Source organism: Pleurodeles waltl, chromosome 1_2, assembly GCF_031143425.1.
Source record: "Pleurodeles waltl isolate 20211129_DDA chromosome 1_2, aPleWal1.hap1.20221129, whole genome shotgun sequence".
Lineage (NCBI taxonomy): Eukaryota > Metazoa > Chordata > Amphibia > Caudata > Salamandridae > Pleurodeles > Pleurodeles waltl.
In genome coordinates this window covers 577,440,554-577,468,539 of record NC_090437.1, presented here as the reverse complement: position 1 = coordinate 577,468,539, position 27,986 = coordinate 577,440,554, and positions in this window count along the sequence as shown.

Genomic DNA, 27,986 nt, shown 5'->3' with positions numbered 1-27,986 from the left:
GCGTTCACGCCAAAAAATGACGCTATTTGCCAATACTTTGGCGCTAGACGCGTCTAACGCCAAAGTATAAATATGGCGTTAGTTTTGCGCCGAATTTGCGTCGAAAAAAACGACGAAAATTCGGCGCAAACGGAGTATAAATACGGGCCTAAGCTCTTCGCTGATGACATCATTCCATATTTAAAACCAGAGACTGACAATGTTCAAAGAGTACTGGATAGAATTAATGAGTTTACTCAAATAGGGGGCTATAAGATTTACAAAAGCAAAACAGAGATTCTTCTATTTAACACAGGAACAGAGAATCTTCCTCCTGCCTTGCAACAGCAAGCTAATTCATCTGAACCCATCATGTATTTGTGAATTTATGTTATGAAGAATTATGGTAATTTGTGTAACCTCAACTATGCCCGGATGCTTGGATAAGTACAAGCACGTTTGGACATATGGATGGTTCTCCTGTGGACTCTGATAAGGAGAGTCTCCTTAATCAAGATGTCAATTCTTCTTTTTTCGTTTTTTTTTTTGTTCAATAATGTACCAATAGGAATAAATAGCTCTTATTTTTGTGAACTGGATTCCATGATACAATGTTTTATATGGAGGCTCTCAGTCATACAGCTCGATAAAAACCGAGGGGGCTTGGCATGTCTAATTTTCAAGTTTATTATCAGGCTGCACTGCAGGATATATTGGCACGATAGTTGGTCAGCAGAGAAATCCTGGAAATATTTTTAGTAAAAAGGATGATCGCAGAATCAGCAATAAGTCTTCCAGCATTCATTAAAACCACGCAACTTCCCAATAACACTCAATATAAATATATTCACGAGCTAAACAGCAGAGATTTTAAGTAAAACACATCAAATATCATTAGGTTATATTTATCTACAATTACAGGAGTGTAAATACTTAGGCCTACACATTCCAGAAAAGGTGATAGCTCAATGGAATAGCAAAGGGTTCAAAGCGATGGGGGACTTTCTTCTAGGAGGTAGATATATTAATTGGGAGGAGTTCAAAACTAGGCTGGGAAATATGGCAACTAGACTTTTTTGAGTTTTTTCAGATCTCCCATTCTCATAGTGCTAATATACCCGGGCAAGTACCCAAGAACACTCATTATGGTAGGCTCTAATTAGGAGTAAAGTGCTCAGTACAAGCAACTGCTACAGATTGGTAGCTGATCCACCCGCCTATGAAATAATTACAGATTTAAGGGATAATAGCTCCTAAACAACACAAACTGTGATATCAAATGAAGATTGGAGAATTATTTCAGAAGTGGGGTACAAATCTTTGATGGCAGCTAACTATAAAAGAATGTAATTTCTTTCCAGATAGATGGCTTATTACCCTCCTGAGAAGATACACAAAATGTTTCCATCAATTCCCGATCAATGTTTTCGCTGCCATCAGTATGGGCAGGGGAATTGGCTGCATATTTTTTTAGACTGCCCCAAATTAACCCCTTTCTGTGCCGGGGACGCAATGGTTACGTCCACCAGCATAGTGCTTCTGTGCTGAGGACATAACCATTAATTCCTCGGACACAAGGGCTTCACTCCTACCCCCCCAAGGCAGGGATGGAAGGGGAACCCCTTCCCCTTCAACCTCCCTCACCCACCCCAGTGACGATGATGACATCAGCGCGCGATCACGCGCTGACCTCATCAGAGGCCACCTCCCCATCAGAAGAGAAATGCATTGCAAAGCATTTCTCTTCCGATCATGTGATGGGGCCTGAGAGGCTTCAAAAGGAAGGAAAGGAATGTCCTTCCTTTTGAAGTCTCTCAGAGCATTTCAGAAGTGCTGCTGAAAGGCCCACTAGACACCAGGGATTTATTCTTAAACAGAAATTGGCAGAAGGGGAGCAACCCCTTGGGCAAGGGTCGCTCCCCGGGGGGGGGGGGCAATTTATTTCAAGGCCATTTCTGCTCCCCTTGGGGGCAGATCAGTGTATTTCTATGAGGCCGATCTGCCATGGGGGGGCAGAAACCACTTAGGCACCAGGGATTGGTGTGTGTGTTTTCTTTAGGGGGGCAGCCCCTTGGGTAAGGGTCGCTCCCACAGGGGCACATTACTGTTGGCCTATTTTTGGAAGGCCCATCTTCACCCAAGTGGGGGCAAAAAGCCCACCAGAGACGAAAATAAGAGTGTGGGGGTATAGCCATATCCCCACCCCAAATAAATGGGCCAAAGTTGTTCGGCCCAACAGTGGGCAGATGGGGCAATTATTATCCCTGATCCACACCCCGGGGCAGAAAATCTACTAGATGCCAAGGAATTTAAAATAAACAGAAAATAGTAGGGTGGTGGCTACCAACCAGTATGGACCTGGTTATGCCCCCACCCCAACTGAAGGGGGTAACAGTCTTTCAGCTCTCTCCCTCCCACTAAAACATCTTATACCAAGGCAAGCAAGAGGACATTTGATTATTTTGGGTTTTGGTTTTACATTTGGGCCATGAGGCCTTGGCTAACTCTCACAATCGTCCCACTTGGAATGGTGAGGGCTGCACTTTATGGACTTTGGGACGCTGCCATGTAGAAAAATCCACAAGACCTAGACACATCTGAAAACTAAACATCTGGGTGATTCCAGGGTGATGTGTTTCACATGCACCGGCACCATTTTCTTACCCACAATGCGCTGCAAACCTCAAACTTTCCTGGAAATCATAAATTTTTCCCACATTTTTATGATGGAACCTTCTGGAATCTGCAGGAATCCATAACATTCCTACCACCCAGCGTTGTCTCATCTATACTGATAAAAATTCTGCTGGACTTGTCAGCCTAAAAATGTTTTTTTCAAACTGCCCTTTTGGACCTGCTTTGGTCCCCCCTCAATTTCAACATGCTTTTGGCTCTTCCCTGTCACAAGCACATGGCCCACCTACACAAGTGAGGTATAATTTTTACCAGGAGACTGACGGGAACGTTGGGTGGTATGAATTTTGTCCCACTGCAGTGATCCCACACAGAAATGTGGGAAAAGTTTCATTTTTTTGGCATAATTTGAGGTTTGCTGAGGATTCTGGGTAAGAAAACCGTGGGGGATCCACGCAAGTCACATCTCCCTGGACTCCATCAGGTGTCTAGTTTTCAGAAATGTCTGGGTTTGGTAGGGTTCCCTAGATGGCTGCTGAGCCCAGGACCAAAAACGCAGGTGCCCCCGCAAAAACAGGTAGTTTTGAATTTGATAATTTTGATGTGTCCAGATAGTGTTTTGGGGGATTTCCTTTCGCGGGAAGTAGGCCTACCCACAAAAGTGAGGTACCATTTTTATTGGGAGACTTGGGGAAACACTGGGTGGAACGAAATTTGTGGCTCCTCTCAGATTCCAGAGCTTTCTTTCACTGAAATGAGAGGAAAAAGTGTTTTTTTGGCCACATTTTGAGGGTTGCAAAGGATTCTGGGTAACATAACCTGGTCAGAGCCCCACAAGTCACCCCATCTTTGAATCCCCTAGGTGTCTAATTTTCAAAAATGTGCAGGTTTGCTAGGTTTACCTAGGTGCCAGCTAAGCTAGAGGCCAATATCCACAGCTAGGCACTTTGCAAAAAACAGCTCTGTTTTCTTTGGGAAAATGTGATGTGTCCACATTGTGTTTTGGGGCATTTCCTGTAGCGGCGCTAGGCCTACCCACACACGTGAGGTACCATTTTTTTTGTGGAGACTTGTGAGAATGCAGTGTGGAATGAAATTCATGCTCCTCTCAGATTCTAGAACTTCCAGTCACCGAAATGAGAGGGGAAAGTGTTTTTTTGGCCAAATGTTGAGGTTTGCAAAGGATTCGGGGTAACAGAACCTGGTCAGAGCCCCACAAGTCACCTCCATATTAAATTCCCCTAGGTGTCTTTTTTTATAAAATGCACAGGTTTGGTAGGTTTCCTTAGGTGCTGGCTGAGCTAGAGGCCAAAATCTACAGCTAGGCACTTTGCAAAAAACATGTCAGATTTCAACTTAAAAATGTGATGTGTACATGTTGGGTTTCCTGTCACGAGCATGAGGCCAACCCACGCAAGTGAGGTACCATTTTTATCGGGAGACTCAAGGGAACACAGAATAGCAAAACAAGTGGTATTGCCCCTTGTTCTTCTCTACATGTTTTCCTTACAAATGTAAGATAGTGTGTAAAAAAGACTTCTATTTGAGAAATGACCTGTAATTCACATGGTAGTATGGGCACCCCGGAATTCAGAGATGTGCAAATATTCACAGCTTCTCAACACCTTATCTAGTGCCCATTTTGGAAATACAAAGGTTTTCTTGATACCTATTTCTCACTTTTTATATTTCACCAAATTAATTGCTGTATGCCCAGTATACAATGAAAACCTGTTGCAAGGTGCATCTCCTTTGTATTGGCTCTGGGTACCTAGAGTTCCTGCTAAACCTACAAGCCCTATATATCCCCGCAACCAGAAGAGTCTAGCACGCGTAATGGTATATTGCTTTTGAAAATATGACATCGCAGTAAAAAGTTACAGAGTAAAACGTGGAGAAAAATGGCTGTTTTTTTTTTACCTCAATTTCAATATTCTTTTATTTCAGCTGTTATTTTCTGTAGGAAACACTTGTAGGATCTACAAAAAATTACCCCTTGCTTCAGAATTTTGTCTACTTTTCATACATGTTTAGCTTTCTGGGATCCAGCATTGGTTTCACACCCATTTCGGTCACTAACTGGAAGGTGTCCTAGTAAAATGCCAATTTTTTTTTGAAAAATGTGGTTTTCTGATTCAAGTCTGCCTGTTCCTGAACGCTGGGAAGATGGTGATTTCAGCACCACAAACTCTTTGTTGATGCAATTTTCTGAGAAAAAAACACAAGCCTTCTTCTGCAGCCCTTTTTCCCATTTTTTTTTTTTTTTTAAACACATTTTTTGCTCTAGAATCCCTAGGATGTTGGAAAAAAAGGATGCAAATTTGGAGTGGATAGCTTATGTGGACAAAAAGTTATGAGGGCCTAAGCGTGAACTGCCCCAAATAGCCAAAAAAAGGCTCGGCACAGGAGGGGAAAAGGCCTGGCATCGAAGAGATCAACTGTTTACTGTTTGGAAATAGAGAAGGTAATCAATCACAGCATTAACTTAAGGACTGAGCTGGATCCATGCCTAGTCCTGTTTGGAGTATCTGAGAAAACACACCAGCTATCAAAATATCAAAAATATTTTATAGAGATAGTTGTTGCGGTAGCTCGATAATTAATACTCCAGTTTTGGGGAACTCACAATGCAGAATTGGTGGAATAAAATTATAAGAACCAAGAAATATGAGGAAGTTTACTCAAAATGCGTAGGGAGTTTCAAAAGGTTTACAGCTATATGGCAGTATTTAGAGGAATAGTAAGCCAAGTAAAAGAAAAAGCAGGAGTCATGGAAAGAACTGTTTGTTAATAATGTCTAAACTATACAAAATAATTGAAACCTTGGTGTGTTTATATATCGAGAAATGATTTGAAGGATTAAATTGTTTTGCTGATTCTATAATTAAGCCAAACATAGTAAGGTCATAGTGATGTGACCAGCTGAAGAAAATGGATTGTTATTGCTTAATGCTACATAAGTATGAATTCCTAATTTATATTTGTATATCTATACCTAAAATGAAAATAAAATGTATTAAAAAAAAAGAAAAACATTGTATTGTATGATGTTTTTGGGGTCCTATGTCCTCCTTGTGTCGGATGCACATAGCTAGGCCAGGAGATTTTAATACCATCCAATGACATGTCTTTCTTTTTGATGGTTGTAAATGTTGGACAACATGTATGTGCATGACAGCATGAGCTGTGTATGCACAATATCTGAGTCATTTGAGGATCGTGTACGCAATGGGTGTAGTACCACAGATCTTTCAAAGCACATCTGGCCTTGCAAAACTGTTGTATAGAAGGCATATCATGACTCACTCTGCCCTTCAGGTTGCCTCACAAACCACATGCCACATTGCTGGCGGTCACATGGTGGAGTGTCATGCATAAAAGTGATGGAAATGTGAGCGCCATGTAGGTTCAGTAAGCTCAGCCTGCAGAAATCGGAGCCTGTCACATGTATCTCCCACTATGGGACCTACCCTAGGCTGTGAGAGAGTCACTGTGGATATGCAACTGTGGCACTGTGCCCACACACTGTACACCAGCAGATCCTGCCATTTGAACAATATTATGCTGCAGTGGTAAAACCTGTCCCGACTACCTCAGCCCATTGAATAGAAGAGAAATGGGTACTAAGGTACATCCCAGAACTAGTCCATATTTGCATTTTATATTACTAGTAATGTTTGTCTTTGGCTCATGACAGGTCCCTCACTCCCACAGCTCTGTTGTCACCTTCACATAAGTCATAATTGTACAGTGCAGGCTTATTACACAAATGAGAGTCCCACGGTGCAGACAGTGTGTTGATTCCTGGGAGGCCATGACATCTGAGTCGGTACCTTGGTCACATAGCAGAGATTGTACAATGCATACCTTTCTATGTTGGATGCCATCTCTGAAGAATAGACACATATGTCTGCAGGAATGTTCTGTGGTACAGGTGCACACCACAAAACACCCCACCTGAAGTGGTACGATTCTGCATTTGATAGGCCATAGGTCCGCACATGCAGAGGGAAGACATTTTCTATACCCATCATGCCACCCCTTTAATTGTCACTCAAGTGTGCGGGTGAAGTCTGCACTATGGAAGTTGCCTATAGGGACTGCGTGCACTGAGATAATCAGGCAGTGTGTGAATGTGTTGGTCCTTTCAGGCCTAAGGGGTTTACCCTTCAGAAGCCACACGTCTGTAGTGTTTCATTGTGGTTGTGACACAATATGTCCCTCATTACAACCCTGGTGGTCGGTGGTAAAGCGGCGGTAAAACCGCCAACAGGCCAGCGGAAAAAAAAATTGAATCACGACCGTGGCGGAAACTGACACTTTAACACTCCGACCGCCACGGCGGTACAAACAAACAGCTTGGAGGTCACCGCCAACGGACAGGCGGAAGACAATGTACTGCCCACACTATTACGACAGGCCAATCTGCCACCTTTTCTGGGGTGGATTCAATGCGAACAAAAACACAGCAGAAACAGGACTTGGAAGGGAAAACTCTCACCTCCACACACCCCACGAGGAACCAGGACGCCATGTAGCCGGAACTCCAAATCCTCCCTGCGATTATTTTCCTGCTCCATTACCAGGAGCACGACTGATGGCGGCGAGGACCACGGTGAGTACTGCACCTAAGACACAGGGAAGGGGGAGGGAAAAGAGAGTGACACACACACGCAACATGCAACACCCCCACCCCCACCCTCACCCACAACAACAGACACACAAATACATGCCAAATGTAACATTTCCCCCCTCAAGCCCCCCTGGAAGAACGCAAGGACAAAAGGAAATGAATTGAACTATTGTAATCAAGAAAAATCTGTTACACAAAAATGTATATACACAATTTACAAATATGTACACCAAGAATTCATGTCCAGGTACTGCACCTATATAGTCCGTGGACCACTGGGCCCAAAATGCATGGGCGAGGCCCACATAAGATACCCGATCCAAACATAGAGAACACTGCAGGGGCATCAGATCAAAATAAAACAGGCACCTCAGGGGGAAGGAAAGAGGGGCACCTCAGCCAGATGAGTGCACGACGCCAGCTCCACGAGGGGGCTCCATGCCCATTGATGTATCCTGGGGAGTGCAAAGCCACAGTCTCTCAAGTCTCTCCAGTGGGTGATTTGCCCACTGCTTTATCATGGGGAGTGCAAAGCCACAGTCTCTCAAGTCTCTCCAGTGGGTGGGTTGCCCACTGCTTTATCCTGGTGAGTGCAAAGCCACAGTCTCTCAAGTCTCTCCAGTGGGTGGGTTGCCCACTGCTTTAACCTGGGGAGTGGAAAGCCACAGTCTCTTAAGTGGATGGCTTTCTCCACTGGTTCTGGAGGGGGCTTGGTGCCCAGAGTGCTTCATCCTGCCAAGGACTGAGGTAGTGGATGTGTTACACCACTGGTTCTGGAGGGTGCTTAGTGCACAGAGTGCTTCATCCTGCCAAGGACTGAGGTAGTGGATGTGATACTCCACTGACGGTGGGGTAACATGGAAGCAGCCCAGGCCCCTGGAACTGACCACCAGCCTCGTATGAATGACCACTGGGGATGGCAGCCATGTCTGCAGTGGTGCCACTGGCTCAGGATGTGGCATGGCCGCAGGCGGTGCTGGTGGCGGGCTCAGTAGCGGCGGTGCTTGCGGGGGTCATTGGGCAGCGGTGCTGGTGGCACGCTCACTGACCTCGGTGCTGGCGGCGGTGTCATGAGCGGCGGTGCTGGTGGTGGGCTTACTGACCTCGGTGCTGGCAGCGGTGTCATGAGCGGCGCTGCTGGTAGCGGGCTCACTGACCTCGGTGCTGGCGGCGCTGTCATGAGTGGCGGTGATGGTGTCCTTGGCCTCGGTCCTTGGGACACTGGCAGCCCTGATGCTTGGCGCACTCCAGAAGCCGGTTACTGCTGGCACCACTGTGCCCGGTGATGTGGTGGCTGAGGTGCTGGATTGGAACCTAGAAAGGCGGGCACTAGGGGACGGAAGGGGACAGGGAGGTGAAGGGAAGAGGTCAAAGTTTGACAGGAAACATTTTTTAGACACACTGGGACGGGTAGATGGAGGGGGTTTGGGAGTGGATGAAGAGGTAGTGGTTGCCGGAGGTGTCCGTTTGCTGACTTTGGGTGAAGGTGCATGGGCTGGAGGCTGTCGTGAGGTGGATGGCTGTTGTGTGGGTGTGTGACTGTGTTTGTGTACTTTGGGAGGAGGGCACACACTGGGAGAGGACACAGGGGATAGGTGAATGGTAGTGGGGAGGTGACTGCACGTGAGCGGTGTGTGATGATGGGCGTGCTGGTGATGGAGGTAGTGGCTGAAGATGTAGTGCATGCAGGTGTGAGTGGAGGCGTGACAGAGAGGGAGGAGGGAGACGTGGACGAGGGGCACACAGTGGAGGCAGTGGATGTTGGTATGTGTGCATGGGTATGATGTTTGTGTGAGTGCCTGTGGGATGTGTGGTTCTTATGTTTGCCAGAGCTACCCTTGTGTGTTGAGGTGTGTGCAAGCTGGTCAGATGGTGTGCTTGCGATAGGCTGGGGTACAGGGGATTGGGTCTGGGTGGAGGAAGTTGGAGGGGGGGACGCTGGACACAGGGACAATGGCTGCCATCAGTGCTGAGGCCAGAGTCTGAAATGCTCGCTATTGGGCTGCCTGACCAGAATGAATGCCCTCCAGGTATGCATTTGTCTGTTGCAACTGCCTCTCTACACCCTGGATGGCATTCAGAATGGTAGAGTGCCCAACAGTGAGGGATCTGAGGAGGTCAATGGCCTCCTCACTGAGGACAGCAGGGCTGACTGTGGCAGGGCCTGAGGTGCAGGGGCGAAGGAGATGCCCACCCTCCTGGGTGAGCAGCCACGGGGCACACGCTGAGGGACTGCTGGGAGGGCGGTGCTGGTAGGGGGGGTGGCGGCTGTACCTGTAGATGTGGGGGGCACAGAGGCGCCCGCCACCGCAAGGGAGCTCCCATCAGAGGCGGAGTCGTTGTCGCTGGTCTCTGCTCCAGTCCCCGCCATGGAGCTCCCCTCGCCCTCTGTCCCACTGGTGAATTCTGACTCCGTAGTCTCGCCCTCCAGGGCCATGTGGGATGCAGCTCCATCCTGGTCCGGTGGCACAGCTCTTCCGCCTGATGATGCTAATGCACACAACAACAGGGAGGGCACAAAAAGGGTGGGGGAAAGAAAGTAGAAAGACATGTTCAGTACATACAACACCGCTACCGTTGGCGGACACTACAGACACAGCAGCCCTCTGCACTATGCCATGCACTTAGAGTTCCCTAATTTATCACAGGGACATGGGGTACATGGCCTATGCCCGATTGCTGCACACATGGAAGTCACAGGAGCCTGACTAGGTGTAGATAACTCTTACTAATGGTGGGGTTGGGGTGCCACTTAGCCTGCCTCACAAAGGGTACTTGCCTACAAGTCTCGCCCTAGCCTAGGGGAACCCACAGCCCACCTCCCCCACCCGGACACCTCCTAATGCGCGCAGAGTCAGATGGATGTGACTGTGCTCACAACCTTGTGGCTGCTGTGATGCCATCAAGCGCCCATCCAACTCCGGATATGCCACCGCCAGGATCCGGAACATCAGGGGGGTGATGGTGCAACGGGCACTCCTCCCACGTTGGGAGGCCATCCCCAGCTGGGCCTCTGTCGTCTTCTTGTTCCAGCGGCGAATGTCCTCCCATCTTTTATGGCAGTGGGTGCTCCATCTGTGGTGGACCCCCAGGGCCCGGACGTCCTTGGCGATGGCACGCCAAATATTCTTCTTCTGGTGGGCGCTGACCTACAGGAATAGTACAGGGGAAAAGGTAAAACATTAACTGTCGGGACCGTCACAGTCATTGGCCCACGTTCCCACCCTTGTCCTGACATACACTCACCGTCATATCACAGATGCCTCGCCCCCCCATCTCACATCCACATCACTCCAAACAGCCATTGCCCATGCAGCATGCTCACAGTGTACTCACCTGTTTGTCTGGAGGACCGTAGAGTAGCGTGTACTGGGGGAGGACCCCATCCACTAGGTTCTCCAACTCTTCCACTTGTGAAGGCAGGGGCCCTTTCCCCAGACACTTGAGCCATTGTCGCTTCCAGACTGAAGTCACAGCAGCACTTGCAGTGTAGGTCCTCTCCTGTCGAAGATCAGGTATCAAGCGAGTGAACAGAGAGAACATGGCGGTCACGTCTGCGGCGGTGCGTACTGTCACCACGGTCGTACATCATCATTGGCTCCTGGGACCCATAGGGTCCAGTGGTAACCAGTGCAGGATTGCACAGCGGTCTTTGACCGCCTATCGCGACGGTGTGCAATGCCACTGCAGTTACCTCATATCCCCTTGTCCCACCTTACAGGTCAGGCAGGCACCATTTAAGGGGGCCACATGGCATTCATTTTAAATGCGTAACACATATCTAGGCCTTGCATACACACTAAGACAGGCACATAGCGGATTGACAATTGTTTGCAATAAGTTGTTTTTTTGGTACCTCAGTGTTGGCTGACCGTCTGATCGCTGTTCTCATCCATAGAGCACGTCTGCTGGGGCAGGTGAAGAGATGGCGGCATCCTCCGGTGTACAGACCGCTGGTGGACCTGTTGACAATGGAAAAGCGACATGTAATAATCACCTACAGACTTGATCGTGCCACAATTCAGGAACTGTGTGCCCAGTTGGAGCCAGACCTGATGTCAGCTATCCGCCATCCCACAGGAATCCCCCCTCTAGTGCAGGTCCTTTCAGTACTCCATTTCCTGGCAAGTGGGTCTTTTCAAACTACAGTGGCCATTGCATCAGGGATGTCCCAGCCTATGTTCTCTGACGTGTTGTCCAGAGTGTTGTCTGCCCTGCTGAAACACATGCGCAGCTACATTGTTTTCCCTCAGGTGGAGGATTTGCCTACAGTGAAAGGTGACTTCTATGCCCTGAGACACATCCCCAACATCATAGGTGTCATTGATGGAACACATGTGGCCTTGGTACCCCCTGCAGAAGTTAACAGGTATACAGAAACCAGAAGAGCTACCATTCTATAAATGTGCAGATGGTGTGTTTGGCAGACCAGTACATCTCCCATGTGAACGCCAAGGGGCATATTTATACTCTGTTTGCACCGAATTAGTGTCATTTTTTTTTACTCTAATTCGGTGCAAAACTAACTCCATATTTATACTTTGGTGCTAGACCCCTCTAGCACCAAATTTATGGAGTTAAAGTCATTTTTTGAAAGTGGAGACCTACTTTGCCTTAATGAGATGCAAGGTCGGCGTTCCCGTGCAAAAAATCACTCTATGGCCTTAACGCCATATTTAGGGGCATATTTATACTCTGCGGCATATTTATACTCTTTGCACCGAATTAGTGTCATTTGTTTTTTACTCTAATTCGGTGCAAAACTAACTCCATATTTATACTTTGGTGCTAGACCCATCTAGCACCAAGGCCCTGATTTAAACTTTTTTAGCACCGCATTAACGTCATTTTATGACGCAAAAGTGGCACAAACTTACAAAATATTGGCCCTTATTTATACTTTTTGCTGCAAAACTGCACTAACTCAGTTTTGCACCAAAAAGTTTAGCACCGGCTTGCACCATTTCTGTGCACCAGCCGGGCACCATATTTATGGAATGGCGCAAGCCGGTGCAAAGGGTAGGCTAGAGTTTAAAAAAATTACTTTAATCGGGTGGGGCTGGCAGTATAGAAGAAGAGGGTTTAGCACCAAAAAATGGCTTTAAGCAGGTTAGAGTAAATTACTCTAACCAGATTAGCATAATTTTATGGTGCTAAACCTACCATGCCACATGACTCCTGCCTTAGAAAAGGCAGGAGTCATGCCCACCACCCCAGTGGACAACACAGAGGACAGGGGTCCCCTGGGCATGGCCATTGCACCCTGTGCCATGTATGGGGGCCCATTTCAGGGCCCCCTATGGCACTTTCAAAAATAAAATGCACTTACCTGTACTTACCTGGGATGGGGTCCCCCATCCTCGCAGTCCCTCTAGTGAGGGTGGGGGTGCCCCTAGGGCCTAGGGAGGGCACCTCTGGGCTTATTCCATGGTGTTCCACTATGGAAATAGGGCCACAGGTCCCCTAACGCCTGCCCTGACCCAGGTCTTAAAAAATGGGGCAAAGCAAGCTTTGCCCCATTTTTTGACCCCTCCTCCCTCCCTTGCACCATTTTTACATGGGAGTATAAATATGGTGTTAAGGCCATAGAGTCATTTTTTTGCACGGGAACGCCTACCTTGCATCTCATTAAGGCAAGGTAGGTTTCCACTTCCAAAAAATGACTTTAACTCCATAAATTTGGTGCTAGACGGGTCTAGCACCAAAGTATAAATATGGAGTTAGTTTTGCACTGAATTAGAGTTTTAAAAAAATGACGCTAATTCAGTGCAAACAGAGTATAAATATGCCCCTTAGCGTCTAAAAATGGTGCTAATCTGGTCAGAATCGTTTATTTTGACTCAAAACTGCCTAACGTCATTTTTTTTTGAGCTAGCATACCCTTTGCACCGGCTTGCACCATTCCATAAATATGGTGCCCAGCTGGTGCTAAAAAATGGTGCAAGCCGGTGCAAAACTTTTTGGGGCAAAACTGCCTTAGTGCAGTTTTGCACCAAAAAGTATAAATAAGGCCCCAAGTTTCCTGGCTCAGTGCATGACGCTTTCATTCTGAGGAATAGCAGCATCCCTTTTGTGATGGGGCAACTCAGGAGGCACCGTTTGTGGCTATCAGGTGAGGACAAGGACACTATACAGTGTGAATAGTTGACTGGGTATGGGTTGTCCCTAAGAGTTAGTGTGTGTCGAACAGTTGTCCCTTGACATTTGCAGGCGACTCTGGCTACCCCAACCTGTCATGGCTACTGACCCCAGTGAGGAATCCCAGGACAAGGGCAGAGGAACGCTACAATGAGGCACATGGGCGAACTATGAGGATTATAGAGAGGACCTTCGGCCTCCTGAAGGCTAGGTTCTGGTGCCTCCATATGACAGGTGGTTCTCTTTACTACTCACCAAAGAAGGTGTGCCAGATCATCGCGCCCTGCTGTATGCTGCACAACTTGGCTTTGCGACGACAGGAGCCTTTTCTGCAGGAGGATGATCCTGAAGGAGGTGTTGTGGCAGCTGTGGAGCCTGTGGACAGTGAAGAAGAGGAGGCAGAAGAAGAGGACATAGACAACTCTGGACACTGTGATCCAACAATACTTCCAGTGAGAGACAGGTAAGAAGACATCACTGCCTCCTACATCTGATAAAAATGTTCGACCTCTCATCTGTCTGTCACTTTCACCCAGTGTATGGACCCTAATTTGTCACTTTCCCTTTCAAGTTCACAGATGTGGGTCTCACTGTGTGACCTCTGCTATGTTACCTCATGAACTAGAGCTGTGTGACATAGGTATGTTGACAATAGAATGGACATTGCTGTTTCCCGCAGTTATTGTAAATACACATTTGTGAAAGCACAGACTGACTCCAGATGGCTTTGTGGTTCAAGGGTGTTTCTTTAAGTGCAAAATAGTGGAGGGGGTTGTAAAATGGGCAGGGGTGATGGTGGAGGAATGTCTGTGGCAGAGTCCATTCTATTGGTCTCACAGGTGCATTGTCCAAAGGGGCATAGGAAGTGGAGCTAGCGCAGTTTAATGATGGACAGGATGACACAGTGGGACAGAAGGATGACATTCAGGGTGGTCTCATTTCTTGGCGGGTTCTTGGCATTGTTCTCTGTCTTTGTCCTGGATCTCAGGGACCGCTTGCGGGGTGGTTCTCCATCTGCAGAGGGTGGGGTGCTGGTGTCGTGGTCCTGTGGCGGTGCCTCCTGTCCACGAGCACCAGCGGAGGTGGTGGACAGTTCATTGTTCAGGCTATTGTCAGGGGCCCCTTGCTGTGCCACAGTGTCCCTCCTACAATAGTGCCCAGGGTGGTATTGATGGATTTGAGTTCCTCCCTGAACCCCAAATACTGTTCCTCCTGCAGCCGATGGGTCTCCTGAAACTTGGCCAGTACCGTTGCCATTGTCTCCTGGGAATGATGGTACGCTCCCATGATGTTGGAGAGGGCCTCGTGGAGAGTGGGTTCCCTGAGCCTGTCCTCCCCCTGTTGCACAGCAGACCTCCCAGTTCCCCGGTTTTCCTGGGCCTCTGTCCCCTGAACCGTGTGCCCACTGCCACTGCCCCCAGGTCCCTGTTGTTCTTGGGGTGGTGGATTAGCCTGGGTTCCCTCTAGTGGTGGACACACTGCTGCTTGACGTGTCCTGGGGACAGAGGTATGGGCCCACTGGGTGGGTGCTGTGCTGGTGTTTTCTGATGGGGGAGGCTCTGTGGTGGCCTGTGCCAGTGTGAGGGGAACCGACTGTCCCATGGTCCCAGATGGGCCAGGCTGGTCATCTAGATCCAGTTGGACAGAACTGCTGTCATCACTGTGGGCCCCTTCTGTGGGTGGAGTGGACATGTCTGGAACTTCCTGTCTGGGGACGTTGGGAAGGGGTCCTTCAGGGGTGTAAAGGCATGATTATTGCATCTGCGTGTGCCATGGTGTGCAATGGGTGGGTGACCCTGTACCCCAGCGCTTACATTCTTGTGTAGGACCTTGTGTGTTAATTGTTAAGGGGTCTGTGTGGGTATGTGTAGTGGACATGCATTGGTGATGGGTGTCCATGCTTTGGTGTTGCATGCAGGGCTTGGTGTTGGGATGTGTGGATTGTGATAGTGGGAGATATGTGAAGAGTTGGTCTGCCGCCAGTCCTCTGTACCGCAATGTGGTGTCTTGAGACCACAGAACGCACCTTCCCCCATAGGTCGTTCCACCTCTTCCTGATGTCATCCCGTGTTCTTGGGTGCTGTCCTACTGCGTTGACCCTGTCCACGATTCTGCACCATAGCTCCATCTTCCCAGCTATGGTGGTGTGCTGCACCTGTGATCCGAATAGCTGTGGCTCTACCTGGATGATTTCCTCCACCATGACCCTGAGCTCCTCCTCAGAAAACCTGGGGTGTCTTTGCGGTGCCATGGGGTGGTGTCGGTGATGTGTGAGGTGGTATGTGTTGTGATGTGTGGGATGATGTTTAGGGGTGTGTAGTGTTTTGTGCGTAGATGTGTATGAGTGATGGTGTTGTGTGCCTCTGTATGCTGGTGTGGTCTTTGCTTTGCTGTCTCTCTGCTTCTCAAATGTTTTTAGTTGTAAGGGTTTGTGGGTAATGTGGGTGTGTGTTTTAGATTGTATTGGGCATGTGGGAGTGGTGTGTGTATGTGTATGGGGTGTGTGTATTTCGATTTGTCAAATGTGGTAGTGTTTTGTAAATGTGTGTGTATTTTGAGCGCAGCGGTGTGTACCACCAATGGAATACCGCGGTTGAAAGACCGCCGCATGGATTTGTGGGTTGTGATAGTGTGGGCGTATTCCTGTTGGGGTGATGGTGGAGGTTTTGTTATCGCAAGTTTATCACTGACCTTTGGTGTGGTGGATTTGTGTGGTTGTCTAGATTTTGGTGGTTTATGAGCTGTGGGTCGCAATAGCGGTAGCGGAATTCTGCAGCCACAGCAGTGTGTTGGCGGTCTTCTGCACGGCGATAAGCAGGATTTACCGGCAATGCTGTAATGAGGGCCTATATGTTGCTGGAGCATGGGTTACCTGAAGTCAGTGGGCTTGCTTAGTTAATGTAGGACATGAGCAGGCTAGTGGGTGAGTCTACAGATGGATACAAACATCTGTAGTCATGTCCCTGTACTTATTGGCTTGTTTGCTTCACACTTGTGGTGTGTTGCCAATTTGAAAATTTTTACCTTGTTCTTTTTGACACGTGTGTGACACAACCATTTGTGCCAAAACTAGTGAATGTAATCTCTTGATTTGTCTCTTGCATCCATACAGGTGAATGCCAATCAGAAGAAGGAATCATAGAGAGCCATTGCCCGGAAGATGTGGACCCAGAGTCGCAAGAGGTGGGGGGCCTGAGATGCTGGGCCCAGAAGCTTGCAGATATCCAAAAAGGACTGTCCTCCCAAAATGGGCGGGGCGTACATCGGACCATCATCCTTCCTAATGTCCCACATCTTGGCAGTGACCTACCGAGACCTTGATGGGCATTTGAGGGGAGCACCGGCAGCCACAAGGGGGTGAGCCCAGGGCATATTCCTATTTGTCACATTGCCAAGTTAAAGAATTAGGTTCTGACATCTCCCCCTGATGATTAGGGAAGAGCCATGTGTGACAGTGGATGAGTGATTGTTTGTGTAGATATGTCATGTGGTGCGTGCTGATGGGCCTCACCCATTGTCCTAGGGACCTAGGACACACCTGGATATAATCTACAAACAATTTGCTCTCCAGGGACAACACATGGATGTGTACATTGATCAATCAAGTACTGTTTGTTGTTGTTGTGGTTGTAAATTCTATACTACAGACCACTACTCCTCAGGGTTACAGGGCAAAGGAAAGGAAGTGATGGATCACTGTCCTCATTCATGTGTCTGTGTTTGGTCATATGAGTATATTGGCATCTGGCATCCAGAGGGTACTTGTCTTGGGCGTATGATGAGTTTGGGTGCCTCACAACTATCTGTAATGTGAAGATGGCCATCATACATGTGACAGAGCATGCATTGTTCTTTGGGTCAGCTACAGTTCAATACTTTCACTTGGTAAGTGGGGAATGTTCATCAATATGATTTGTGTGCCATGACTGCTGGCAACATTCCTTGTGCCTATATGTTAGCGTGTGTCCCTTTCGCTTTTTACAAAATGTGCACACTCCTGTTTCCTGCATGGCCTACCTGTATTTTTGGGATGATTTCTCTATTCCCTCACATATATGTGAATTCCAACCTGTGCTTGGAATTGGCATCACATGAAATGTACCCCTATTGCAAATGTCCTAAGTCAGGAGTGCATCACCATTGATTGGTGGCTCACATATACCCTCAATCTTCATATCATGTCATTTGGCATGTACAACTGCAATAGCACGAGGGTCATGATGTATATGACTAGATTGTTTAGCCAAAATGTGCATTTACATGCCATTGAAGTGGCATCATTTGGGAAAGTGCACTGCACATGTGTAATGGGGAAGGCTTTTAAGATGTCTGTTGACATGCATCATGGAGAGACTTGCAGTTATGTTGGACTCATATGTGTTTGCGTACACCCATTCATCCAAAGACATCTGGGTTTTCAGGACCATAATGGGGACAGTGATATAGCTTCCCACTGGAAAAAACATGTTTAGGGCCTTCTACAAGTACTTGCAAATCTCTATGCCTCTCCAACATACAAAGGACTAATGGTGTCTACTTTTGCAATCAGAGGATGTCATTGTAAAGGGTGTCAGACATTCGTCGTCATTTCTCTTGGGTATGCTGATTCATTGTATTGTGGGTTTTAGGAACATATCTCCCTGTCAATTTACACATTTTGGCCCTCATTACGAAGCCGCCCGCCAAGATCGGACCACCGGGCGGCCGCACCCCCGCCGCGGCCATTTGGAGATCCCCGCTGGGCCGGAAAAGGCTGGCGGTAGGGGGACTCGTAATCCCCTGGGCAGCGCTGCTAGCAGCGCTGCCCTGGTGGATTACAAACACAATGGCCCCGGGGGTGCGACCACGGTCGTAATGAACTGGGAAGCACTGCCAGCCTGTTGGTGGTGCTTCCGTCATAACAGCCCTGGCTGTCTTGGACCGCCAGGGTTGTAATGACCCCCTATGTCTACAGTGTACATTTGCAAGCCAAATGTGTGGCATATCTGAGCAGCATTAGTGCTACCTCCATGACTCCATCGGGACAATTTTCACTTAGTGAAGTATGCATTGTTGATATGTTCCCAGCGTGACATGAGTATTTCCATGCCACCTTATCCAGGCTGCTGTACTGTTGTCAGAAACATGGCATGTTCTGGGAGCATAATTTCTTAGCGTAGTGTTATTCTGTTTGTGCCAAATAGATATCTGCATGACCTGTGGAATCTGTGGGAATGATTATGGAATTGGGATACTATTGTATGACAGTAGGTAACTGAGGTATTCTCCATGGAGCAAAGCATTGAAGGTGATGTGATCTACTTTTTCGATGATTACTGTATTTGCATAACTTCAGTTATGCAATTGTAGTTGTCTGAGATCCTGATTTTCCAGTGGGCAACAGTTGACATTTCAGATGGCATACATGCCCATAGTATGGTACATGTAGGAGGCACTTTGATTTAGTTTGTCGCTGGGGCCTACTTGATGTCATGGTAATGTTTGCTAATCACATTTGTTGTTCAAGTGCAATTGGGAACATGTGTTGGCCCTTTTTTTCTTTGTATTGGCAGCATCACCCCAGGCAAGTAAAGAAGACAGAATACAACAAAGTGGGCAAACATCTGGCCTTGGTACCTCCGGTCAAGACACCATGGACACGGAGAAAACCAGTGGCCTGGAGGGTGAGGGGAGTGCCACAGAGGAAACCGGATCCGCATCCTCATCATTGAATTCAACTTCCAGTGGCCACTCCTTAGCGGTGACGGACCCATTGGAACATTCTCCTGTACCATCTTTGTCTGCACCCCTAGTTCTATCACCACCCTCCCTGTTGCTCCCCACCCAGTAAGCAATGCCACCTCAACCAAGAGGGTGGGCATCTCCCTTTCTGCAGGCACCTCCGCCCAAGCCCCTGTCACCCCTGCTACCATGAGTGAGGAGTCTATTGAACTCCTGAAGAGCATCTCTGTGGGTCAGGCTGCCATTGTGAATGCTATCCTGGGGTTGGCAAGTTAACTTTAGCAGACCAATGCTTTCCTGGAAGGCAATTTTAGTGCCATGTTTTGCTTACAGAGATCTTTTCAGGCTCTGTCCTCCTCACTGATGGCAGCCAGACACCCACCCACATTCCTCACCCCTTCCAACTCCCTATTCCCAATCCAAATTTCCCATTCCCCTACCCATCCCAAGCACAGAGACACATCTGCATGCACCAGCCTCAACACACTTAAGCAACACACATACACCTAAACACCATAAGACACACCAGAACGCAGGCGCTCAACTTACACCCACAAACATTACACCACCATAACAGCCAGTGACACATACACAATATCCACAATAACGCCAGACACCACCCCAACAGACACATTCACCACAACCACCATTCCCACAGACACCATCCCAGCAGACACACAGACATCTACCACATCCAGCATACCCGCAGACACAACCCCAACAGACATACTCACATCCACCACTCCCACATCACCCATCACCTCCCCCTCCCAGCCCCCAAGACACACAAACACCCATACTCACACACGCAAAAGATACCACCCGAACAAAAGCAAAGTGTGTGCAAAGTGTAATGTGTCACAGGTCAGTGTCTTTTCATGAGTGATCCTGATGCTATTGTGCACTATTGTGCATCCCATTGTCATTCCATTGTTTTTCTATGTGGCAGATGTGTGGGTCGATTACAGGGATGTTTAATGGGAGAGGTATTTGTGTTCAATGACACATTCATATATGTGTGTTGAATCTGATGACAGCCTATACCATGTGTGCAATGTGAGGGTGTCAGTTGAATAGGTAAATATGGTGTCGCTGTGGTATTGCTGTTTGTTTGACACACTGTTGTGTGCACTTCATGCAGCTTTTGCTGCTCATAAATGGAGCCCAAACTCCACACCGCCATGGATGAAACCAATGGTAAGTACACACACCTACCTGTGCTATCAATCTTAACCACAGATCGTCACACCGTGGTCCACATGATATGGGGCTCATGCTACAGGCACCAAGTACACGTGTCATTGTGTCCACAGTCTGAGTCATTCACACAGAAGGACACAATTACAGCCATTAAACGCCCCTTTAAGCAGGTCACTGACAATGCATTGTCACACTACACAAAAACACACGTCTCCACATCTTAGACACAGGGACAGCAACATGTGTGATGGGCTCCATGGCATGACAGGAAGTGTAACCCTGCATGCAGGTGATGTGTTGAACTTTGCATGGGTTAAGTTTACTATTCCCACTTCTGTCTAAGCAACTGTAGGGAATGTGTTGCACTTTGCATGGGTTAAACTTACCATTCCCACTCCAGTCTAAGCAACAGCAGGGAAGGGGATGGACTTTGGCTGGGGTAGATTCAGTATTCCCACTCATCTAAGCAACACTAGGGAAGATATTGGGGTTAGATTTGCTATTCCCACTCCAGTCTAGGCTGCAGTAGAGAAAGGCCTTGAACTTCAAAGGGGTTAGGTTTACTCTTCTCCAGTCTAAGCAAAAGTGATGAAAGTGTTGGACTTCAGAGGGGACAGATTGACTATTTCCACTCCAATCTAAGCAAAACCAGGGCAGGTGTTAGACTTTGTAAGGGTTAGATTTAATATTCCCACTCCAATCCAGTAGGGAAAGCATTGGACTTCGAAGGGGTTACATTTACTGTTACCACATCAATGTAACTGACAATAGGGAAAGTGTATGGCTTTAAACAAATTACATATAAAAACAAAAGCTCTAAGTGAGTATTAAGCTATTGTAGTACAGAATTCAACAAAAACAATTATACTACATAGAAACTATTAACACTGTTTTGAAAAGCAAAAATATCTAACATAAATGAAAATATAAATAACATTTACAGTAAATAATTACCTACCATAAAAATGAATGAAACTTAATTGCATTATCTTTTCTCCATATTCCCTGACAACTCAACCAACCACTAAACTATAAAATACTATTATTAATATTATAATTAAAAAATGCATCAAATAATAAAATAAAACATGTAAACTGACAATCAAATATTTACATAATTAGTAGTCAATGAAATAATTAATTTACAATAAAAAAATACTCACTATTACTTTTAAATTCATTATTATGTATTTATCTTCCTAACTTGCTCTCCTACAAACCTAACAACCTGCTACTAAATTATAACATGGTATCATTAATCATAACATTAAAATATACAAAAATTGCAAAATGGTAATAATAAAACACTTAACATAATTAATGAACAATTAAATAATTCATTCAACTAAACTATGTACCTATGAGAAACAAGTGGAGTAGAGATACTGGCCAATAGCTGGGGCATAGAATATTTTTGCAGCAAGCTTTTTCTTTAGTAAAGGCAGGGCAACTGCAGCTATTAAGCAACCTTGGTATGTGCTGGATCTCAGGGGCACAAGGCAGTAGTTACAGAGATAGGGTAGACCTAGAAAAACATAACAACATAAGATGTGAGAGCACGATTTGTGATGGGTTAAAGGATTACTGGGTCAGATGGTGAGAAACATGGATTGGAGGATTTATTATTGGAATTAGCTCATTTAGGATATGTGATGAAGTGGAAGAGCTTGTGTGAGTGGTTTGAGGTATAGTGGCTTGTAGAGTGTTTTAGAGGAGTAATGTAAAAAGGTGCCCCAGCCTAACACAGAATATGATTAATGATGGGCCCAAGTCATCTCATAGGTTATTAGTTGACCTTGGGCTAAACAAAATGGCGCTTCTCTTAAGGGCTGTGGACCCCGTGTAGTTTTGGGAGACATTCTGCCTTGCAAGGGCTGCAGGGACCTGTGTTACACCCTTGGGGTCCTTCATTTTGAACAATAAAGCACCACCCAGAACTTCCTGCTTTCTTACTTACTGCATGATCAATGGAGAATGCAATGTCCTTTGCTGTTAGAAACATTCCCAAACAAAAATGATTGCAAACTTATAAAGGGAGAAGAAAAGACTTATGGCCCTATTAAGAGTGTGGCTCCAGATGGGGTGGTCGCCGCCATGCTGGCAACCTCCCCTCCGGACCCATTAAAACTTTCCCGCTGGGATGACTGGCAGAAAACAAGGTTTCCACCGGTCAGCTCAAGGAAAGAGGGGACAGCATTGTTGCTGGCTCATAATTGAGCAGGCAGCAATGCTGCAGCATGCAGAAAGCACCCGCAAAATGCATACTGTCTGCACAGCAGAGAGTGTGCATTTCAAGGGTGCTGGGCAGGGGACCTCTGCATTGTCCATCCCACTGGCATGGGACATGCAGGGGCCCCCCTGTGGTCCCTTAAACCTGCTCTTTACCAGCCTTTTCATGGCAGCTGTACCACCTTGGCATCCCGCGCTGCCCTTGCTGATTGCAACCTGCATCCGCTTTCAGCCTGTTGGGGTCGAAGATCCTGGTGAGGACGGCAGTAGGTTGGCCAGGGCTAGTAATGGAATTACCAACCCCATCGGAAATTCGGGTGCACTTGTAATGAGTCCCACTACAGCTATTTCATTTTTGTACATTATTAATAAGCTTGAGAGTTGCCATGTGGGAACTGAACAGCATTTTCCAATTTGTTATAAGCATTGTCTTCAAGTGAGGGTACTGAAAACCTACCCTCGAGACTCATTAAAATATTTCAGATGATTTGGGGGGAAGAAGTCAAAATTACTTTCATTTTTAACAATGTTGCTTAACTGTGCCTGAGCCTGTAACATTTTATGGAAAGCAGATGATTACAAAATATACTTTATTATCTTCAGATGATTGTTATGAGAACATTTCAAGAGTATGATACAGACATCACAATTAATATTGTGATGGTGTTGGTGAGTGCAGATCCCAGGTGTTCCTAGTAGATTTTTGTTGATGGTGGAGATGAAGATGGATCCCTGGGGATTCCCTGAGGGAGCTTCTGGGATCCTGAGGGCCCCATCTGTACAAGCTGGTTGCATTTGGTGAAGAAAACCGTTATAGTTCTCCATAGGAGAAACACATGCTTATCTCCAGCGTGTGTATCAGCGTTTGATGGTTAACTCTGCTAGAACCAGAAAAGAGATTTAGCAGGAGTGCACAGGAGGGGTAATTTTTATAATTGGAGAGGAGAACATTGTTGATTAATGTAGCTGGATCCTCTGTTACAGTGATATCTGAAGCAAACTGGTATTCCTACTTATGTTGACCTGCTTCTAAAGCCTGGTAGAGATTGCTTTCTTATTTTTTTTCTGAAGGGTAGGTGGCTGATGGGTCAATAATTGACGAGACTGCCTTCACTTAAGATGTTTTATATCAGCAGGGAGATGTATTTATCCTGTATTAAGGGCATTTGGGAAGGTATCACAATGGAAGGAGGCATTCATGCAAAAGGTTGCAATGACATTTTCTTGAAGAAATGTCACTGTGAATGATAGCAAATTCTGATTTTCATAGCAAATGTTTTAATTGTGTTGGAGATATTTTAGAGTTCTCCTTCCATGTGGTTCAAGAGAGATTTACTTCTATTGGTCACTTCATTGATGGTGGTTTGAGAGAAGAATGCTTCAGTTTTGGTTATGAGGGATCTGCATGACAAGTGTCATGCCTTGAGTAAGGTGGGATCACAAGGCCATTGGCCCTGCTGCATTGCTTCCCTTGTCTATATATGTCTTGTTTTCTCCTTGGGAGTTGCTCGCTATAGTGTGGCACAGAGGATCTAGTTAAGAAGGATCATGAGTTGAGTGGTGCATATTGATCCACCTATTTTGAAAGTGTAGTGTTTTAATTGTGAATTGTGAATTTTGAGGAGCATATCAACTGGAAGTTTTGGAAGGAGCAGTATTTTAGTGTACATATCCTGCCAGTTCTTTGGTAGGAATTTCCCTATAGTTGATCTCACTGTAAGAAAATAAGGGGGTTATTCCAACTTTGGAGGAGGTGGTAATCCGTCCCAAATGTGACGGATTTACCACCAGCCGTATTACGAGTTCCATAGGATATAATGGACTCGTAATACGGCTGGTGGTATATCCGTCACTTTACCGTCACTTTTGGGACGGATTACCACTTCCTCCAAAGTTGGAATAACCCCCTAAGTGTACTATATGGTAGGAAAGGGGATTTATCATGCAGTACACTCACATTCATCTCCCAGGGTCCAGTCAGAGCTATTTACTCAACCTTCAGCTCAAACTCTTGGTAGCTATGTCACAGAGCAGCAAGGCTTAGCAAAGGAACAATGAGTAAAGCATTTAACAGCACCAAGAACCTAAATCACGAAGTCAACAAACAAGAAAGAGACACAACACATTGTATATAACTAGTGAATATATATAAACATTTTTAGAGTCATTAATGACCAAATATACTGGAGGGTTCTGGAGATATGGATTTGTAAAGCTTTTAAAAACTTTGACATCAACTGCAAACAAGCATTGGCAAGTCAAAACTTTGAAAACGTTTGAAAAGTTTGTAAGAGTTTGTAACGCTGAGTTTGGTAACTCCAATCCAGTTTAGGCAACCTAATCTGACAGAATAGATGCCTAGGAGTCCTAAAAAAAACTTTGGACAGTTAATTTGCCACTAGAGCATTTTTAGAGTGAGTTCCAAACTTTACAGGACGACCACCATTGACTTCTATGGAGTGGTCCTGATGCTGAGGGATACAGGCTTAAAGATGCTCAATGGATGCTGCAGAAGCTGTGTAGTCCACGGGGGTGAAATAATGTTGATGTATTGGTCCAAAGATGAGTGAAGTTGACTCTGGGTATGGACTTTGGGTCCCACAAAGTCCTCCTGCATGGGTCAAAGGGCTGCTTTTGCAAATTTGTCTTTCCTGCAACACAGTGGTCACGGTGCAAGCCCTTGGTGGGTCTAGTGCCACATGGGGTAGATGAATCCAGTAACAACCAACACCCAAAGGTCCAACAGACTTGGGTGCAACTTCTGACTATTTGCAAATTGTCATTTGAAGTGCCCGGCAACCGGCAGCATTAATAAAGCTGTGGTTGCTACCAGAGATGTGGCTCTTCCAGCTTTAATGTCCCCACTGCCATTCTAGGGGGCCAGCCAACTGACCCTTGGAGTATTTGCTTTGGACAGGGGTTGGGGATCAACTTTTCCCAAGCAAAGTACAGAGAACAGAGTCTAAAGTCCGCTAGCCCAAAGTGCAGTAGGTTCAGTACCCCGGGCATCGGAGGCTCTTCTTTTGCACTTCCAATGGGTGCAAAGTGGTTTTCTTCTCTACCTTGTTCCAAATCTAGTGAGTACTGAAGTCTCAGGTGCCAGGGGTGCCATTATATCCTAGCAAGGTGCCCTGAGGGGACAACACATCACTGGCCAATAGCTTAGTATGTCTCCCCTATCTAGTGAAACAGTCCTGGTGATGTGGGGCATCTAGTTATCCCAAAGTGCAACTTGTATGCTACAAACAACATGGCTGAAGTCTTCCTCTAGTGTAAGGACCTTGGTAGCCCAATCCTGGGGTTATGGCTACCATGGGCTTCACATACACAGAAAGCTGATTCTGGGACCAGTTTTCCCTTCCTTGGCCCTGGCTCTCCCCAATGATTCTGAAACCAGTTTTGCCCTCCTTGGCCCTGTGGCTACCCAGTCTAGGGGAAACAGAAGGCTTCCTACGTTGGAGAGTTTTTGCAGTGGCCCTTCAATGGCAGCATCACCTTTGATGCCTGCCTTTTGGACTAACGTCCTTTGCAGCCCATCATGTGAGAGGGGGTCACACCTAGAGTGCAGCAATAGCCTTTGTTCCTGGCCTGGGACTTGTTTGCATGTCTCCTCAGGTGAGCAGAAACCTGTCTCAGTCCTAGTACCTCTGCAAAGCCGCTGGACCAGTTAGGTCAAAGAATGGAAATTATTGCTAAGGTTGCCAGCATTACATTTGACAGAAATGTCAACAGCACTATTGAGTAGCATTTAATGCCCCCTTTAATTTTATACCTTACTTGGCATAGTTAGGTATCCTCTGTCAGGAGTCACACACACTGGAATGTCAACCGTTAACCCTGCAATTACCTTAGAAATCTACTTAACTGTCCCCAGCAAACACCAACACTTAAGGGCTTTGCTTTATTGACATATCAAAAACATATGTTTATCTTAACAATATACAGCTCCGTGCCATAGGGCTTCATAGGCCTACCTTAGAGGAGACGTAGGGCCTCATTAGGAATTAGGTGGACGATTTGCACCGTCCACCGAACTTCCGACAGGGAGGTTGCTGCCACACTGGCTACCTCCCCACCGGTCCCATTACGAATTGCCCGCTGGGCTGGCACCAGGAAACCAAGGCTAGCCCTTTCTTTTTCTTTACTAAGCTTCAGTAAGTCTAGAAATAAGTTTTGCATTGCTGCAGCTTAGTGATGTAATTCAGTCTCAAAATATTATAAATCTGGGTCCAAATATGTGATGCAAGATTGAAGGGCATGGTCTCCTACATGGTTCCAAAATAGATAACATTCTAAAAGAACATGTTGTACAAAATACGTCAGAAGGCTAAGGGGCATATTTATGAGAGGCTTGTGCTACCGTTGCATCACTTTTATGAGGGAGTGGTGGTGCAAACCTCTCAACAATATCTATGAGGCCACGCAAAGCCACTTTGTGGGGCTTTGAATGGCCTCAGATATGGACTATGGTAAGGCAGCACAAGTCGCTGCTTTGCCTTACTCTGCACCATGACGGCTTTCCATGTGTGTTGCAGTGGGTTTTCCCACACAACACACATGAATTTTGAAGCATCCCCAGATTTACAAGAGCCTGTAAACCTGATGATGCGCCAAACCCTTACATCTTCCCAGGGGAGGTGCCACGAGGAGAAATATCTTTATTTCTCCTAATTTTTTCCTCTTTCTCATATGTGTTGCATTCTGCTGCCTGTGTTCATTGAAGGACTTCCCTTTCAAAGTTGTAGAGTGCTTAATGTTCTCTAAGACGACAAATCTGTATCCACTTGGAAGATAATAGTTAGATTTGTTGCAATGTGCCATTTCTCATGCAAAACATCTCAACTGTATCTGGGAAATTAGGAAGTCTTTGTGTACTCAGGGGTTGGGCTGCTGCCTAGATGGAATGAAATTATTAGAACCTTTCCTAAAATGTTAACCCATAGACTGGTGTATAAGAAGCCTTTCTTGACCATTATGATAGCTTGAAGCAAGAAAGATACTGCAAAACAGTTTAAACACTTTGGGATTTAAGCGTTTGAGTACTGAAAAGAGGTGACTAGCTTACATCAAGGAAAGAAAATGTTCCCTCCTACATTTTTAACATTTACATTGCTTGAAGATGTTGACCCCAATGTTTAAGGCTACAGCAGAACAGTGAAAAGCAGCATCTAGCCTTGTATAGCCCTCCCCATGTATCACTTCATTTCTTGCCTGCTAAAGACTGTCAGCCTCAGAAGTTCAATGGGTAAATATGCACATATCACCAACTGTTCCCCAAGAACACCCCACCACCTGTTGACTACAACAGGTGAACTTGAATCTCACTGCAATCCATCACTAGTCAGCAATTGAGCATACTGACGTCCTAGTCTATTTTTTCTATTGCTTTTTTACAATTTCTCTTAATTCCTACATCAGTTTGTTCCACATTTGTGTCATCTTTCTTAATATT